This window comes from Lycorma delicatula, chromosome 3 (assembly GCF_047948215.1).
Source record: "Lycorma delicatula isolate Av1 chromosome 3, ASM4794821v1, whole genome shotgun sequence".
Lineage (NCBI taxonomy): Eukaryota > Metazoa > Arthropoda > Insecta > Hemiptera > Fulgoridae > Lycorma > Lycorma delicatula.
The window spans coordinates 104,455,897-104,470,618 of record NC_134457.1 but is presented as its reverse complement, the minus strand read 5'-3'; positions in this window follow the sequence as shown (position 1 = coordinate 104,470,618).

The following is a 14,722-nucleotide window of genomic DNA, read 5'->3' as shown; positions in this document are numbered from 1 at the left end:
CTGAGGATTGCAACTTTTATTGACGTAGAGGCAGCATTTCCTTCCTTGTGTTGGAGTTCTGTTCTCTATGAGTTGGAACGCCGCAATGTTCCCGAAGCTCTGCAGGCCGTCGTACGTGACTATTTGTCGGATAACACAGCACTGTTTAAGGATGCGCACCTAGTTGTGGGAAAATCCGTCACCAGGGTAAGCCCGCAGAGCTACGTTCTCGTCCCTTGCTGTGGAACCTGGTATCCGACGGATTTTTGGAACTGACATTCCCGGAAGGGGTCACGGCCCGGGCTTTTGCCGATGAATGTCTCCTGTTAGTTCGTGGTAATTCACGACCGCAGCTAGAAGACCGAGTGCAGGCGGCTTTGTCAACCGCAGAGGGCTTGATGGACATTCAAAATTTAAGGATTTCTGTGCCCAAGACGAAGTTTAAGCTTCTCAAGGGTGCAGACAAATTATCATACAGTCGTAACCCCTTACATACCCCATACAGTCGTATTAAGTATAAAGGCTGTGTAGTCAGCCGAGTTTGAGTTCATAAGTACCTAGGTGTTTTGTATGATGAGAAGTTGCTGTTTAGCAACCACATTAGGCAAGTAGCGGCGGACGCCGTCTCTGTGATGCACAAGCTTTGAAGTATTGCTTGAAAGGATTACGCACTGTCAGGCCGTCATTTGTACATGGTGTACCCAGATCTCTTCGAAAGTATTACCTCTTGCGCGGCGTTCTTTTGGGGTATAGGTTGGAAAGAAATCGAGCACTTATCCGAAATTTAAGGAGTGCCCAGCGCAGAGCCTTAATTGCATGCACTGGTGTTTTTAAAACTACCTCCTACGAGGCTACCACTGTACTGGTAAAGGCTTTGGTGGTGAAGGTTCGGGAGGCTATGTGGAAATTGCGGAGAGGTAGGGAGGCCAAGGTATTTGGGATGCGGTTTCGAGCTGGGCCTGTACCTGAGCGGAACGGTGATCTCAATGCGCCAGTTCTAAACTTCGAACAGTTGCCCATTTCTTCCCTGCGGAGGAGGCATTACAGCCTCGCGATGGAAGCATAGTAGCAAGAATGGCACACAACGACTAAGTGAAGGCCTGTATAAATCTGTACAAGGGTACAGATTTATACAGGATCTGCGGGGATGGTATGCCTCTCCTTCGTTTTTAAGGGTAATGGGAGCCCGAGTGCTCTACAACCATGTAATTTAAACCAATATTTGTTTCGGTTCCACTTGGCATCCGATGAGCTGTGCATCTGCGGGGAGGTCCAGTCGAACGAACACATGATGTTTGGTTGCCCAGCTCTTGGAGGGACCAGAACTCAGCCACCCAGGAACTTAGAAGTCAACGGGAAAATTGGCCACTCACAAGCGGCGTGTCAATGTGGCAAGAGCCTCGTTGTCGCGGACCGTTTGGGAGTTCCTTCATACGGTTGCTTTGTTCAACCGACATCAGTAGTTTACCTAAGGGAAAAGACTTCTACCGCACTGCTGTAGGAAGCTAACCGAGAGATATGACCAGCCAGTTTAAGGCTCCAAGCGCTTAAATGGTGGACAAGTTCTTCCTGGTATTCAGCCTAGGCGTGGCAGCGAATTGCTGTCTTTGACAAGATAAATTTTATTGATAGTCATAAATGTTTTAGTAGTTGACGGGGTGCGCCTACCCATTTTAATTATATATGACATGTGGGCGGTAAGACACACAAGCGAGTGGTGTATGGTACCACGCTTATAGGTTAGATCTAGGAGCTAGTTAGGACACTGGTCGCTTAACTGTTTCGTGGCTCAGTAGCTGTTTAGGGCGACCGAATGGGGTGATGGGAGAAATGCCAAGCAAACCAAAAATCAAAAGCCTTCATTCGTGTTAAATTTAATTATAAAACGTAGCGTAACCAATGATATAACTTCTTGTTTTGACATGCCACAACTGATCAGAAAGACGCGAATACCAAAGCGACTAGTGTCCATCTCTTCTCATATCTGTACAGACAACATTCCTCCGAACTAATCTACTCATGTTTGTACAACCGCAATGAAGATAAAAGTCCGGTTGATATTTCACTACATACATATACAAAATTGTCTGTGTGTGTGTGTGTGTTTGTGTGTGCACGCGAACACACAAACACGCACGCGCGCGCGTTTGCTTTGAGTTAGACTTTACTAGGGTTTATACCTTAGACATTTTTTAACCTGAAATAATTATGTTTTTTTTATGTAATTTGCGTGTTTGTGAGAATGCTTTTATTAAATTTTTCAAAATATTTGACGTAGCTGGGGATATTTTTTTTGTAACTGTATATTCGAAGATATAGAGGGGAAAGTATATTCAACCTTGAATGTAAGAAAATTTTACTATTGAGTATTTTGTTTCCGAAAGTACCACTGGAAACAACAAATTGAAAAATTTAGAAAAAATAATTCATATTATTTTTTCTTAATTTTGCCTGTTTTAACCAATCTCTCTCTATTTGAAAGTTAGAAAGTCTTAGAAACTCTTAGAGTTAGAAAGTTAGAAACTCTCTCATTTTCTTTGAACAAAGTGATGAAAGTTATTATGTCTATTTGTCCAGTTGCTTAGATTAAATAATCAAAACAAGTTGTTTTTGTTAATATTTAACAAAATACAAATAAAAAGTAAATATTTTCCTACTTTTGATTATTTAAACATACTTATTTTTTTCATTACTTTTAGTCATTATCATCAGGATGAGAACAGTTCTAAGCGCTTATCTGTGAATTGGAAAGTGATGCAATCTTCTACTTTTAAAAGAAGTGTTGTATGATTTTTTTAAACATTTTATTATCTCAATCTAATAAGTTGAAGATATTTATATATATATATATATTTTTTTTTTTAATGTAATGTTACCCACACGAAAATAATTTGTTAACCCTTATCGCAAAGGTATTGAGTAAAGTATTTACTTACTGGTTTAAAACACACAAATACACACACACCAGGACTTATTGATTTTTTATTAACTGTTACTACTTTTACGAGTTACATAGATTTTTAAAGTTTTTCTAAGATATTTCATTTATTAATCAAGCATATTTGATACATTAATAAAAAATAATTAATTACAAAATTATAATTACAGGATTATTTGCAAAAAAGTATATATTAAAAATTAAAATTAATACTGAAATATTTGTTCGATAATATTTTTAAATTCTAAAACATAAGAAAGAGTGAGAGAGAGTAAGAAAGAAGCAGAGCAGACATACACATACCTACATACAAAATTACCATTTACTGATATGATTCATTAATAGACAATTGTCTAAATATTGAGGAAATTAATTAATTTCCGAAACGTTTGGTAGATAGTTCTACTTTAAATCACACAGTGTTCGAGTTTTTATTAACATAGAATGAACTTGCAACGTGTACTGAAGATTACTAAAAAACTCAACTTATCACACCCATTCGTTTAGAAAATAAAAACATATTCCTAGATCCAACTTTTTATTTATTCTATGCGCGTTTTCAAAATACCGAAATTTTGATTTAAATATTCCTATTATCCCACTTTTCCGTAACTATTGTTTTACTCCTCCCAAGAGAGTCATAGATACAGAATCTGGGAGCAATTTCTATATATGTATATCTTGACACGCTCAGGATATGAATCTATTTGATTTATTGCTTTATTATTATTATTACCACAGGTTAATATTAAATATTAAATAATATTTTGTACAAGGAAAACCTAATACAAATAGATTAATTAAACATTTAGTAAATGAATAATTAAGTTAATTTAATTGTACTGCACAGTAGAAGTTACTTAAATGGTTGAAAAAATAGTTATATTTGAAGCAGAAAATTGTTAAATTTTTTAGGATGTATTTATACGAATAATATAAACAATCGAGACAAACATAAATGCCGTTCTTTTACGATCAACTGCTTTCTTAAAATGCAAAAGCATGAATGAGTCTTTACTTGAGAAACATTTTTTGTAACATATTTGAATTGAAAAGAAATTCAACTTTGTTCTGAATGTAATTACGCTGGAGGATGGATTCCCATTTCCTTAAATTTACCTTTAAATTTACATAAAGTAAAGTTTCATTTAAAATCGTTTTGATCCTTTTTTTAGCCGTATTTTTGAAATTATTAGAGTAATTGTAATTATAAATCCATGGACAGGATATAAATTCAGGCGATCTGTACTAAAACAATTTTTTAAAAAACTACAAAAACTGTAGAATTTTATCTTCATAATTTAAAATTAAAATAAATAATAATTCTCTTCTGAAATGCCTATCTGTTCTAAATATGATTATAAAATTTTATAGAGTAATGTTATACGGAATAATTTTACTTTCCGGGTCTACGTGATGCATAATGTGATTTAAATTATTTATCACACTATTACTTTACGTCGGTAAGTTAACGGTAAGTATATCATGTTACATGTTAAAATATTTTAAAACCGATTTACTTATTTTAATAAAAACCAAATACGTTGAAAAGTAATCGTTGAAAAGGTGCTGTATATGTTAATATAGAAAAATTTTTTAAATATTTAAACGTCAAAAGATTGTCTGAATATTACAGGAATGTAGCAAGAAAAGTGACTTTTGAAAAAATACTACAGCATATATTAGCATATCATATTCACAATATTCAGACTACCCTCAAATTGGTCATATTTTTGTCTCCTCACACTTGTAATCAGTAGTTAGCATTGTAGTCAGTCAACTGTTATTAAGTGTTACACATTAAATGATAAATACATTGGTTCAAGTATAGTTAATAACATACAGTTTAAACTGGGTTAAAAGCCCTCTCACGTTACTTGTTTACTTTTGTCATTAGGATCAATAATCAGCATTCTTTTTTTTTATGAATCGGTTGGTCAGAGGTGATTGGCCATATCCCATTTTGTAAGGGATTATGATTTTACGTGCAAATAAACAAAATTTGATAACATCAAAACAATACAGTAGAAAAAATGTTGTACTTGTTTTACAAAAAAAAAGAAAAGTTATTATTACTTATTTACCTAGAAAATCTTTTATGATGAAGTAAGAATATAAAATAAATTTATATATAATAAATTTATAACGAAGACATTTTATGATTAATCTACTTACTCTGAATATCGGTTAAATGTCATCAGAATTTTGTAAGTTGAGTTTTACCATGGTTAGTTTAAGTTTAGCTAACATTATGTTAGTGGTTTTTAACTATAAATAAAACAAAGTAAAAATTATATCGTATAAGCTGGTTAATAAACAGATATTTTAAGTTTATAATTATTATTATTTAGTCATTTACTCATTTTATTCATTCATTTATATTCTGTAAATACATATCGATAACTAAAATTTATCACCTACTTTAAAGTAAAATTACTTTTTTTGTTAAAAGAAATAAATAAATAAATTTAAAAATTAGATATGTATATAAAAATCAATAGTTTGTTAGCTTAGCCGTAATAGCTCAATTTGGCAATCTAAATTAATGATACCTGCGTTCAGTGGCAATTTAACGCATGTAACAACTATTTGGGATTGACAATTTTTTAAACTTTCTTTTACTTTCAAAATGAGAGACTAATTTTTTATCTGAAATATGAATTATATCACAAATATCACCATGTAACTACGCGAAATTGTTCTTATTCATTTATCTCAAAATGATTGTTTTTTAGCTATAAAATAACAATTTTCTAAATTGTTAAGAAATAACTTTCAACTATTTGATAAATAATTCTGATTTATACAGCTTACTATAAAAAAAAAAAAAAAAAAAAAAAAACACTTATAAAAGACGTATTCTTCTTTAAGAATATCAGTTTTTTTTAGAAAGTAGCAAAAATTTCTTCCATTAGCTCGATAAGTTATTATTTAGATGTTTAGTAAATTTAAATTGTAATAAGAAATCACATTACTTAAAACATGTGACAATTTTTATTTCAAATAAATGATACTCTAGACAAAAACTTTTTAAATCATAAGTTCCTTTAAGAACACTCACCGGGTTGGTCTAGTGGTGAATTCGTCATTCCCAAATCAGCTGATTTCGAAGTCGAGAGTTCTAAGGTTCCAATTTAAGGTAAAGGCTGTTACTTTTATACGGATTTGAATACTAGATTGTGGATACCGGTGTTCTTCGGTGGTTCTTTCTTCTTTCTTTCTTTTTCCTGTTTAGCCTCCGGTAACTACCGTTTAGATAATTCTTCAGAGGATGAATGAGGATGATATGTATGAGTGTAAATGAAGTGTAGAGTATTGTACATTCTCAGTTCAACCATTCCTGAGATGTGTGGTTTTGAAAAACCAACCACCAAAGAACTCCGGTATCCGCGATCTAGTATTCAAATCCGTGTAAAAATAACTTGCTTTACTAGGACTTGAACGCTGGAACTCTCGACTTCCAAATCAGCTGATTTGGGAAGACGCGTTCACCACTAGACCAACCCGGTGGGTTAACATTACATACTTAATTTCCTTATTCATCACTACGGGAGTATAACTACAATAGCATTCCCCAATGCAAATCAGTTCTGATGCAGACATGCTAAACGAAGGTATTAACAATTCAGAGTAGATATTTTAGTTCAGAAATATATTGAAAAGTATAATTGGATGACCAAGTGCTACAGTTATGTCACCTAATTTACATTAAATTTCATTTTCCTAAAAATGGAAATACTTGTTGATATGTTTATTATGATAGATATATTCCACAAGTATTGTAGCGAGGAGAGAGAGAGATAGATGATATACATGAAAAGCTGAACTTTGCTTGAAATCAAACCCAAAACCAGTTGATAGGAGACTGATTGCTAATCACACAGCAATTGGTAGGCTTTTATAGAAAATTTATACAAATTAATCAACTGTTTTTGTTTATCTTAAAAGAGAATATTGGTTAATTTGTGTTGTTTTTGAAAATCCCAACATTCATATATAACGAAAAATATTTTATGATAAAAGTCAAAATAATAATTTATTTATAAACAGATGTTCAAAAAAAGGTTTTTATCAAATTGCAATATCTTTCATTTCGTTTCAGTTCTATAAAATTAATTTTCATGTTTGTCTTGTAGTTAGCTAACGTGTCCTTCATAAAATTAAATAAACAAACCGAGCAGTTTTTCACTGAATTTAAAAAAAAGAATCAGTTTTAGATTAAAATTTTGTTATAATTCATATCTCTATGGTAGAGATTCCGTAGGCTTGGGTACAAGCAGTAAACCGTTGTGAATGCGGCTGTCGATATTATTAATTACCCCCCTCTTTCAATAGCTGAGTTCGAAACTTCGCAGCAGGACGTGACACTTCAAACTGCTCCCAATTTAACAAACTTTTACTTTTTTAAACCTCAGAAAATTAGAAGGAGCTAAAACTTTTTCATCAATATCGGTTCTCCTTTATTGAATAGCTTTGTATTAAACTACAATTTAGCATAGAATATTTTTTTATTAAAATTTAACGTTTCATTTTAACCGTTTTTAAAATTGTTACAATGTCTTTACTATTTTTATCTGACACTGAATCGTATTTGAAACCTATCTAATCTTGATTTAACACGGCAATAAAACATTGTCACCATTACAAAGTTAATAATTACTATTTTTCCAGTTTCAATTTTTTTTTTCTACAGAATTGACAATTGGTCTATACAACAACCTTTAAAGTAGTGTAAAAGTCTTCTCAGTGATTTATAAAATTTTGAGATATTACATCTTCGAGCGTCATTTACTGGCGGAAAGAAATGTATTTCTTATTTTTTATACTACCTGAAAAGTAAAAAATTATCAAAATCAGTTTAAATGAACTGCTTCCCAACGGATGCATACATTCAAACAGATGACAATATACTGATGGTGGTAACTGATGTAAGATATAATAGAATTCAATATCATTTCGACAATAACAAAATCTTTTGCAGTTTAGAAGCTAGCCAAATATAGTAAAATTCAAAGATAACAGAACTCTGATGAAAATGACGATCTTCTACATAGTTTCCAGTTTTATACAGTGAAATCTTTCAACTTCTCCATCAGTTTACTTTGATCTACAGTGTCTTTCTTCTAACAGAAGAAGAATATTTCACTGGCAGTTAAAGTTTAAAACTTTCAGTTAATCTAACTTACTTATTTTCTACTGTGGATAAAGTATATATAATGTGCTTTATGATGATTAGAATACGCAGTCATTGTCTGCTCTTCTCTCGACTTTTCTATTGGTTCAATTCCTCTTATGATCGTAATAGAAAAAAGGTCTGCGTCGAAGATAACACATTATTTAAGATCCTTGAATAAGATTAAATTTTATGGCTTCTATAAGTAAGGGGACAATTGCAAATCCTAAACCTGTGCTAGGAGTTGAAAAGTGATCCTTTTTTTTCCTTTTTAAGCACCTCTATGGTAACCGGTCCCCGCCGTTAAGCAAACGCAGTTCCCATAGGCATGCCGTGGCAGCAGACTACCACCCCCTAGCTTGGCCCTTCTACTAGGGCTTCTCCCAACGGGATCCCCACGGTATCGACAGAGACCACAGACTTCCCTCTTCTGGCATGCCCATGACCCCCTCCACCGCAGGGCTACCCTCACCATCCTATCCTATAATGGGCAACATGTCCTCTACATGTCCCCATTCCCCCTCGCGACCCATCTTGTTACCTCGAGGGTCCCTAGTGCTTCATCGAGTAGCGCAGACCCAACTTCCTCTTACATGTCAGGTGGACCTGCACCTTCTCCACAGTAGGGCTGCCACCCTGGCCCTAAACGTCGCCACGCTTCGTCCCTCCCTTTTACGCAGTGGACCGGGCTTTTTTCCCCCCAGGGCGGGACTTGTAACCCCCCCGTTACAAGTCAACGTCGATTGGGTGGAAGCAACTTGCTTAAATCTACCTTATATCTAGCTTAATTCTAATCACACATAATAGTGCAGCTCGCAGGCCGCCTAAATTAACTTATACTAACTTAACATAATCTTTGCTTGCCCACTGGTCAGGGTGGTTCACCTGACCAGCACAAGTCCTTTCCTTACACCTATACCAGCTCGCAGGCTCATCACCTAATTTTATTTAACCATGCCGACTGAGTATGGGTGATAAACTCCCCTATCCTCCACACCCAGCGCACGTCCAACACAGCACTCTTAACAACTACATCGCAGCACGCACGCTGCTTATGACTATCTGCTTACCCATTGAGCATAAGTCCTCAATTCCTAGCCTACCAATGACACGCAGGTCACGAAGGAAGTGCTTGCCAATTGGAAGCTGCTCAGAACTCCACAGAGTTCCCAGCACAAGTCTTTCCCACCCACATCTATCTTATGTCTAAATGAAGCACGCAGGCTTCCTAATTTAAAACTTAAACTAAGTATACCCAATGGGAGGTCCAGGTACCCTACCCTGTGCCTCCCAGCGCATGTCCTTTGCCCTAATACTAGACTTAAATCTAATACCACTTATGACCTAAGGGTCATGCTCTAAAGCGACCCTGTGCGAACATGCTTCGCCCAACAACTAACTAAGACTGAAAAGCCGGGCTACCTGCCCATTAGACCATGCAAGTCCAGTCCCACAGCGAGATTAGCATGGCTCTCGTAAAGAATCCACTCCGCCAAACCCGTTATTCACAAGCTAAAAACCCCATACTCATCATTCGCCTAGACGAACACAGGAAAAATAAAACAAAGCAAAAAAAAATAATACATACTTAACCTACAAATAACTCGCACTTCATTTCCAAAATGCGTAAAACCCTGGTTAAGTGGGCGAAGCATGTTCACCCACACTAATCTACTCACATTACATTATGTTACACAATGAGAGTCCGGCTTCCACCCGTGCACCCTTCCTTTGGGTCCGGAAAAACCCCATTGGAAAACCATAGGGCCCCCAGGTCCATCCCACCCAGACTCCTGCCCGATGGCACCCCATAGGCAACACATGGACATATAAAAAATTCCTAAACCTAATTTACATCCAGCCTGATCCTGGCCTCACGCAGACGTCACTCATCTTCCTTAGTTCGCAGGATTGTGCATACCAGCTTCTCCACCTGGCTCCACTGTTTCCTTCCTGCCAACATGTACTGTACCGTGTTGTCAGGGGTGAACCATGTCAAGCCCTCTCTCCTCCGGAAATGGTCCCACCTCTGGCACTCATAAATAGTGTGATGCACCGTGTCCACTTCTTCACAGGATGCACAATCTGCCAATATCCTTTTCCCGAACCTGCAGAGGTAGGCCTCAAAATCACCATGACCGGACAAGAACTGTGTGAGGTAATACCCTACCTCACCATGTCCACGCCTAATCCACGGTGCCACTTGCGGTATGAGCCGTCTCCTCCACTCTCCTTTATTCGAGGCAGCCCATTTTCCCTGCCACTCTGTAAGAAGTTTCTCCTTCGCCTCTTTTCTCTGCATACCCTCACAGGTTCGGCGTAGTTCGACAACTCGCAGCTCAATCGGGAGGATCCCAGCTATGACCCCGACTGCATCGCCCGATACCGTTCGATAGACCACCCTCAGCGCCGCTCTTCTCTGGAAGGCCTCCATCTGCATCTTCCTGTTTCCAGCGCCGACGCCCAAATCGGCGCCGCATACAGCAGCACCGACGTAGCCACCGACGCCAGATGCCTTCTCTTCTTTTCTCTGGGACCCCTTTTGTTTGCCATTACTTTAGCGAGAGAGTCCAACACCCTGCTGGCTTTCGCCGTAGCTTCATCTATGTGTTCCGTGTAGAGACCGTTTTGACACAGCCATATGCCGAGGTATTTTACCTTCCTCGACGCATGTATACGGACTCCCTGAGCCAGGATGCTCAACTCTCTCACTCGTCGTCTCCCTACCATGGCCACCATCGCCGTCTTCTCTGGCGCCAGGCTCAGACCATTTTGTTGCAGCCATCCTGCAGCAATTCTCACAGACTCCACTGCCCTGTCCTCTACAATATCCTCCGTGGCACCTGCTATCAGGAGAGCCAGATCATCCGAATAGGCCACCGCCTGGAACCCATCCAGATAGTTCAACCTCAATATTTCATCATACGCAATGTTTCACAGGTACGGCTCAAGGATCGAGCCCGGTGGAACACCCGCCCGCATGTTGAAGACCTCCCTGGCTTCTTCCGTGTCAACAAGTACCCTCCTCTCGTGTAAGTACTCGTTGATGATAGATATCAGATATTCGCTGAGGCCTTTCCTCTTCAGCGATTGCATCACCACACGCCAGGGAATGCTATTAAAGCATTTTTGATATCGAGGAGGTCCACCAAAGGGATCCTCCTAGTTCTCCAGGTACCTCCTCGTACTCGCTTTGCCCAGTCCACAACTATCCGAATGGCATTGATCGTCGACCTTCCCTTGAGAAAACCAAACTGCGTCGGGGAAAGACCCCCTGCGTTCGCCACCTCCGCCATCAGTCTTTCCGCCAGCAGCCGTTCATACAGCTTCCCCATCGTGTTTAATAAACACAGGGTTCTGTACGCCGGGCTCTCCTGGGGAGTATGACTTGGCTTCGGGAGGACGACAAACCGGACCTCCTTGCACACCTCCGGGAAGCTACATTTCTTCAGTGCCTCGTTAAATGCCCCCAGGACCATCAAGGGATGCCTTTCAACTAACATCTTCACCATAGCTCCTGGCATGAAAAGTGATCCTACACTAACTACATCTCACTTAGAGTTGAGTAATACAAAATAATAGTATTAGACGAACAAATTGTAAAAAATTAGGAGTATAAAAAATTTTAATTGGTGGAAAAGGTGTAATGAAAATACTTCCTTCCCCTACCAAAGAAAAGAATTCAGTTTTATTTTATCTTATACACACAGTCAGATATTTTATTATTGAAAGGAAAACAATAAATCTAAAGAGGAAATAGTATATTTTCATTAATTTCAATTGTTTTCAAAATATATTTAATGTAATACCTCTCAGTATTCCCCAATCTATCACCCAATTTTTCAAAAATATAACGGCATTAATGCCTGAAATAAGATTTACTACATCAATTTTTGTGATGAAATGAATGATCCTGTTGTGTGTAAAATTTGATATACTTTAAGATGTAAAAGATAGGATTTTGGTAAAAATTGACATTTCATAGTCTCTAATTAAAAAAAAAAAATGTATAAATATATTAAATATATATATATATATATATATATATATATATATATATATATATACATACACAGAATATATAATTTTACTTTCTCGCTTAGCGCTATTGTAGAGCTATAGATTTGGAAGGAAGAATATTGTAATCGGTCCAATTTGAGCATATGCGGTTTTCACCGGATTTGTGGGACACCACCTATTGTAGTAAAATGTTTCCACATCGATGGAAATGTCCGCATGTGCGTGTATGTGTTCGGTGTTTCACACCTTTTATCTCCAGACTACCCCCACCCCACCCCATTTAGACCAAACTCGTTCAGATTACTTCTATATATTGCGTATTGATGCCATTATATTTTCAACTTAAATGGTCAAGGGGGTGAGGCTGTAGAGCAAGGTCTCCCTCTATATCTAGAGATTTCGCCTGATTAAGGTCTTATTTTTCTTAGGGCCATTTGTTAACAAATAAAAAATAATAATATTTTAAAAAAAATTGAAAATCGCACCCCCACCCACCAAAAATGCTGTAAATAAACTAGTGCCTAAGTGGGTAGAGTGCTTCGTCATTGCAACTAATTATCCTATGAATGAGGATAATATTTATGAATGTAAATTACGTGTAGTCTTGTACAGTCTCAGGTGCACCATTCCTGAAATGTATGGTTTATTGAAACCCACTACAAAAGAAAACCGGTATTCGCGATCTAGTATTCAAATCCGTATAAAAGAAATTGGCTTTACTAGGGTTTTAACCTTAGAACTCTTAACTTCGAGCTCAGTTTATCTGCGAAGACGAATTAACCACTAGAGCAGCCCGGTGGGCTGTAGTCATCTGCTATGTTATAACGACACAAGTGAGCGGTAGAATTAAATAAATGTATAACATTTAAAGTGTAAACAATATTTAAAGTGGCCGCTAGTACCCCTACACCCGCGCGAATGAAATACGGCATGCGCGCACGCTTTACTTAGAATCACTGATTTAAATAAACAAAAAATATTATAATTAAATAAAATTATAAATTTTTCAATTTAAATTCTGTGTGCATGTTTGTGTTAGCCGTGCATCAGAAAAAACCCACGTGACGGGAAAGTCCTACAACTGTCTTGTCAGCTTTTTTTTGACTGATGAATTAATCCATCATAGAAGCTTACTAAGAAGCTTGTGCGTGCTAATTTGAAAATGGAAATTTTTAGTGTATTTAAAATATCATGCATGACCGGGATTCAAACCCGGGGTCTCTGTTTGAAAGGCCGAGAAGCTAACATTCAGCCGCGGAGATCGGTGGAATTCATCTTGTGAAAGGTGGTAAAATGTAAAAAATACCTATTATTCCTTACCAATACGTTCTATAATTGACGAAAAGATGAAAAATCAAAATCCAAGTCATTTTAAATTTTAATTGTAAATTAGGTTAATGTGTTTTGGGTATACTACTTTGATAAAAACAAATACTTTGACAAAACAACTTACTTACTTACATACTTTGACAATGACAAAATCAGTTTCTTACAAAAGAAAAAACTATCAAGGAATTTATTAGACTGATTTAAAACTTTCATTCTTTTTTTATTAATTCAAAAGGTCTTTTATTATTTTGAGAAATTTATCTTATTGAAATATTTTTTCCATTTCAGCTAGAATGAATAATCCACGCATATTATTTCAGTATCAGTAATTTTGTTTCCTTTTTTTTATATAGAAACATCATTTTCTGATATAAAAACTCTAAGAAAGAAACATTAATTATTTTTAAGTTCTTCTTTAGTGTACTCTTCTACTACTTCCTGTTTTATTCTCTTGAAATTAAATAAAACTTTTATAAAACCAAAGAATACTATTTGTAAATTAGAAAAGTGAGTTAGAATACAATAGTTGGGATTTCCGCTAAATTCTGGAAATAATTATTATATTTTTTGCAGCATTATTTGCTTTTATAAATTTTAAAATTGATGACTATAAAATTTATTTTATCTGCAGAGAGAATTATCGAGAATTACTAAATAATGAGTTGTAAATAATTGTATGTTTTAATGGGTATAACCGTTTATTTTCAAACAACATTCTACACAAATTAGGAATCTTTTTATATAAGCGTTTGCTTTTTATATGAGATAAGATTATTTATTAAAAACAGTTATTTTTTTGTTTTTGTTTAAAATACATGAAAATACGAGGAAACGCATTAGCAAATGAATGAATATTGAAGTGAAAATCGCAGTGTAGAAAGACTAAGCTATACATTATAAAATAAACTAAAAGTGATTTACATTTTAATTAGCGTATAATGTGGGAGATTTGAAACTACTCTTCCAGGAAACTATACTGTTCTTTACCATCTGCTGCGAATAAATAATTAAATAAAATAAATTACCCTACCGTCTTTAGATGAAAAAATTAAACAGTAAAAATATTAATAAAAAAACGTTAATATGTTTTTTTATTCATTGATTTACTATATCCTTTTTTGTTGAGATGATGGGCATCAACTGCTTTGATCATTTTTCCCTATGAGAATAGAAATCTGTAGTATATGAAAATATGCCATACTTGACCGGGATTCGAACTCGTGACCTCCGAATGAAAGGCTGAGGTTCTACCACTCCGTCACGGAGATGAGCACATATTATTA